This window comes from Lotus japonicus, chromosome 5 (genome assembly GCF_012489685.1).
Source record: "Lotus japonicus ecotype B-129 chromosome 5, LjGifu_v1.2".
NCBI classification, from domain to species: Eukaryota; Viridiplantae; Streptophyta; class Magnoliopsida; order Fabales; family Fabaceae; genus Lotus; species Lotus japonicus.
The window spans coordinates 49,370,541-49,376,540 of NC_080045.1; positions in this window are offsets into that span (position 1 = coordinate 49,370,541).

Here is a 6,000-nt window from a genome sequence, read left to right on the forward strand (position 1 = left end):
TGCTGGGACAAGAGGTTCGACAACCGCTTAACAGTAAAACAAAACTTAACAACAGAAACAATAACACACAGTAATTGTTAACCCAGTTCAGTGAAAACTTTCACCTACGTCTGGAGGGTTTGCACCCAAAGAAAGGAAATCCACTATCTCAAGATTCAGGAATTACAGACACTCATGAACAACTCAGTTCATAGTTCACTTCCTAATCTACCCAGTGTATTTCTACCTAGAATCTCAACCTAAGTATGAGAGCCCCTCTCACTTTCTCTCAATCACTGCCACAGTGATTGGTGAACACAATAAACAAGTAGAGTTTGAACGCAATCAAACACATAGAATCTCTCTTTGCTTTATAGAATCAGTGAGCAAAGACAGATTCACAACCAACAAAGACAAAGCACAATTAACAAATCCTAAAACACTCGATCTCACTCTATCAGCTTCGACGCCTTCATGTTTTAGGTCTTCATCCTTTTATAGACTTCAGCAGCGGTAGCATGGGCTTTAGGGTTGGCACGGGCTGAAGAAACAGATTGCAGTAACAGCAATTCAAAACGCAATCTTGATAGATTCGGTTTCTTATTGCACAAGTAAAGATAGAAACCAATCTTTTAACAAAGATTGTTTCAACAAATAACAACCCAACACATAAACCCTTCTGGAATAGCTACTTGCTCCTCAAGTAACTCAAAAACATATCTTCAGTAAATCTTCAGAGGGCCCACAACAGAAACACAAGCTGAGGACTGATGCCCTAGCTTCACGAGGTCAGATGCCACGGCATCTGCTTTGACAATCGGTTGTTTTGACAAAATGCATGGCAACATGTTCTAACAATCTCCCCCTTTGTCAAATTTTGTCTAAAACAACTCACAATCAGAGAGGATAAAAACTAGAGAAACAATTCTCCCCCTTAGTCAGATCTCCCCCTCAACTGATGCAACTACACAACCAACTACCGTTCTTCAGAAGACATAGTTGGAACAAAAACACTTAGCAGCACAAACACACAACCAGAAGTACAATCAGGCCTTAGCATATGATGACACCAAAATAGATCAGCTTAAAACATCAACGTTTCAGAAATACTGCCTTCAGAAGTTGGCAACACATAAGCTGTCAGAAATACTGCTAATCAGATGCATCGTTTCAGAACTACTGCTATCAGAAGTTAGCACCACATAGGCTATCAGAAATACTGCTAATCAGAAAATGCCTCTTGAAACAAACATAGCCATGATCTTGAACATGTCTTCAAATTAAACAAACCAAAGCTAACACTATCAGAGCTAACACGATCAGAACACACATAGCAGAAGAAACTTCATAGTAGAAATATACGTCTTCACAACAGTTCCACAAAATATTACAACCTCATAGCAGATAGAATCTTCAATCTCAACTACTCCCCCTTTTTAGCACAAATTTGCAAAGGGTGCATCCAAAAACAAAGAAAATAGCACAAGATCAGAGCAAACTAGTCTTCAGAACTTGACTCCTCCCCAGACCCTTCTGCACTTTCTTTAGATCCTTCTGCCCCTTCATTACCCGCTTTCTGAGCAGCTGTAGCAGCAGCACTGTGCTCACCACCTTGACATTCTTCTTCTTGAAGCTTGTGTAGCAACGCATCAACTTTGAGCTTCCTGGCAGTACTCACCCTGATTGTCTCCTGCAAAGCCTTGGAGACTTCCAGTAATTCAGCAATTATGGCCTTAGTGCCAGATTCAGTCACAGGAGGAGCAGATGTTCTGCTGGTTGGTAAAGCAATGTCTAGCACATGTGGCTCCAGAAACAAACGTTGATCCAAAGTAATTGGAACTCCACGAGACATAGCCACATCATCAGCCCTAAGAATCTGAGGATGTTGCTTCAGAATGATCTCAGTAAGAAGTGAAGGAAATGAAACAGGCAGCTTCACAACACAAGTATCAGCATGCTTTAAGGTCTGCTCAAACACAAAAGTTCCAAAATCAAAAGCAATAGACTTGCCAATCCTGTAGATCAACTTGGCAAGCGTTGCAGAAACACCAGAGGTATGCTGAGTAGGAACCCAATTCACAGCACCAATCCTGTTAAGGATAGCATACTTCACACTCAGATTTCCAGTAGACAACAACTTCTTGCTGGGCCACTTCTTCACATGACCTGCAGTAAGCTCCTTGGCAACATCATCCATGGACACTTCTTCATCAACAAATTCAATAGCACTTCTTCCAAGTGCTTGATTGACCACAGCAGGTGAGAACATCACACATTCAGCCCGCACATAAACTCTCCTGAATTCTGCACTATTAGGAAGTCCCACATCAACAGAGAGATTCACCAAGAACTCTCTCACAAGCTTCTCATAGCACCTTCCAACATTCTGAATAGTCTTCATCAGACCTGCTTTCTCAATAAGTGCAATAACATCTCTTCATTCAAGAACATCAGAACCAACTTCCCTTTCCTTGGCCATTCTCCTCTTGCAGACAAACTTCCACTTCTGAACGTTCTCTTCTGAGTGAAAAGACACTCTATCATTAGGAACAGCAGGAACATTCTGAGGAATACGCTTACCAGAGAACTTCTTTTTCTCAGAAGATCGAATGTCCTGGACACCGACTTCAACATCTGACTCAGAGTCTTCAACTTCAACTGAAATCTTCCTCTTCTTCTTCTCTGTGGGAGTCTTTTCTTCCTTTTGCTTTCCCTTACTCTTCACACTGGCCTGTCTGGATTTCTTTGATGGAGTAGGAGTGATTTCAGGAGAAGAAATCCTTCTTTTCTTCTTCATCCTCGCAGCAACACTATCAGCAAAAGTCTCAGTCAGAGGAACATCATCAGAAGCATCATCAGAGATGTTCTGAATAGTGGCTGGATCCTGGATTGACTCTTCAGAATTGATACCCGTAGAGTTATCATTCTTTGAATCAGCATCCTTAGAAGAGGATGATACAGAGATATCAGGCTGGGTAGCACCACCTGAATCTTCATGATAAGTGGAATCCTTTCCAGAATTTTCTTGAGCAGAACTTTCCTTAGACCCAGATGTCTCAACATCAGGCACAACATCAGGGGGCGATTTCACAGGAGAATCTTCATCATTGATTTCCTCTTCGTCAGGAACATCCTCAAGGATAGGAACATTCAGAGCTTTGCTATTCTTGACCTGTGATTTGTAGACCTTACACGTTGGGTTTCGTGATCTCATCTTCTTGGGAGCTTTCTTGGACACAGAAGATGGTTGAGAAGAATCACTCTTCAAACCCATACACTTGACTCCTTTAGCAGTTCTTTCAAACTTGGCCTTGACATATTCCTTCTTTCCTGAACTTTGAGACATGATGAATCGAGAGCAATTACAAACAGAGTACAGAACAACGAAACAGAATTGCAAATGAGAGATGATAAATCTTGAAGAAGATAGATGCACAAGCGGTTGAGAGAACACAATTTGCCCGTTGGAGGTAGTTATAGGATAAGTGAACCATGAAGTAACTTTCTCTCTGCTGATGTCACAACGGCAGTTAATGATGACCAAGAATAAACTAGCCGTTAACATACTGGGGCACGCTAATTGCTATGCATCAGAAAGACAAACCCCTAGACTTCCTCTTAATTTTTCAAAAGTGATTGCATCAAGGGGTTTTGTGAAAATATCAGCCAATTGCTTGTCAGTTGTAACATGATCCAAGTTAACAATCTTATCCTCCACCAAGTCTCTAATAAAATGATGTCTAATGTCAATATGCTTGGTCCTGCTATGCTGTATGGGATTCTTAGAAATATTAATTGCACTGAGATTGTCGCAGTACAATGTCATGACATCCTGTTCAACATCATACTCTTTCAGCATTTGCTTCATCCATATGAGTTGTGTACAACTACTTCCTGCTGCAATATATTCTGCTTCAGCTGTAGACAATGAGACACAATTCTGCTTCTTGCTAAACCATGAAATCAAATTATTCCCTAAGAAGAAACATCCACCAGATGTGCTCTTTCGATCATCTGCACTACCTGCCCAATCTGCATCACAGAATCCAACTAAGGAGGAATTTGTATCATGAGTATAGAGAATACCATAGTCACTTGTGCCATTGATGTACTTGATAATTCTCTTGACTTGAAGCAGATGACTTGCTTTAGGAGCTGCTTGATATCTAGCACAAACTCCGACAGCAAATGTGATGTCTGGTCTGCTAGCAGTGAGATACAACAAGCTTCCAATCATGCTTCTATAGAGACTTTGATCAACATCTTCCCCCTGCTCATCCTTGGAAAGTTTGATGTGTGTAGCAGCAGGAGTTCTCTTGTGACCAGCCTTTTCAAGGCCAAACTTCTTGACTAACCCTTTAGCATACTTACTCTGTGATATGAACATAGAATCCTCCATTTGTTTGACTTGTAGTCCCAGAAAATAATTCAATTCACCAACTAGGCTCATCTCAAATTCAGATTTCATTTGTTGGACGAAGTGCTCCACCATTGAGGTTGACATTCCTCCAAAGACAATGTCATCCACATAAATCTGTGCTATCATGAGCTTACCTTTGCCATTCTTCACAAACAGAGTTTTATCAATTCCTCCCTTGCTGTAACCATTGCTTACAAGAAATTCAGTTAACCTTTCATACCAAGCCCTAGGTGCTTGCTTCAAACCATACAAGGCCTTCCTCAACTTGTACACATGATCTGGATGATGCGGATCTGTAAATCCTTTAGGTTGTTCAACATAGACTTCTTCATTCAAATAGCCATTCAGAAAAGCACTCTTCACATCCATCTGATATAGTCTGAAATTCAAGAGACAAGCTACACCTAACAAGAGTCTTATAGATTCCAGTCTAGCTACAGGAGCAAAGGTTTCATCAAAATCAACTCATTCTATCTGAGTATATCCTTGAGCAACTAGCCTTGCTTTATTCCTTGTGACAGTTCCAGTTTCATCTGATTTGTTCTTGAAGATCCACTTAGTACCAATGATGTTTACTTCTTCAGGTCTAGGAACTAACTCCCACACTTCATTTCTTCTGAACTGCTCTAGCTCCTCTTGCATAGCATTTATCCAGTATTCATCAGTGAGAGCTTCATTGACATTCTTGGGTTCTATCTTAGAGATGAAACAACTGTGAGCAATTATAATTCTGGATCTGGTAGTCACCCCTTCTTGAAGGTTACCAATAATGTTTTCTTGAGGATGATTCTTCTGAACCCTGATTGATGGAGCTTTGTTTGATGTGATATCTTTGTCTTCCTTTTCATCAGCACTTGTTTCTGACTCATTGTCGAGGGCGGTTGCTGGAGCATCGGCTGGAACATCAGTACCATCATCATCTTCATTCAGAACTTCTTCTTCCTTCTTTCTTGGTTCATCATCTACAGTCACATTCACAGATTCCATCATGGTCCTTGTGCGAGAGTTAAAAACTCTATAAGCTTTGCTATTCATAGAATATCCCATGAAAATTCCTTCATCACTTCTAGGATCAAGCTTCCTCTTAGGATCACGATCTGCAAGGATATAACATTTACTTCCAAATATGTGAAAGTATTTTACAGACGGTTTTCTACCTTTCCATAGCTCATACTGTGTGGAGGATGTCCCTGCCCTGATGGTGACTCTATTATGTATGTAACAGGCAGTACTCATAGCTTCAGCCCAGAACTGGTGTGGAATCTTCTTAGCATGTAACATTACTCTAGCTGATTCCTGAAGAGTTCTATTTTTCCTTTCAACTATTCCATTCTGCTGTGGAGTGATGGGGGCAGAAAATTCATGGCTAATACCTTCTGTTCCACAGAACTCCAAGAATTTTGAATTCTCAAACTCCCTTCCATGATCACTTCTGATTCTCACAATCACACAGTCCTTCTCATTCTGAAGTCTCATACATAGATTCTTGAATATTTCAAAAGTATCTGATTTTTCTCTCATAAATTCAACCCATGTATACCTTGAAAAATCATCTACACAGACAAACACATACCTTTTTCCTCCCAAGCTTTCAACCTGCA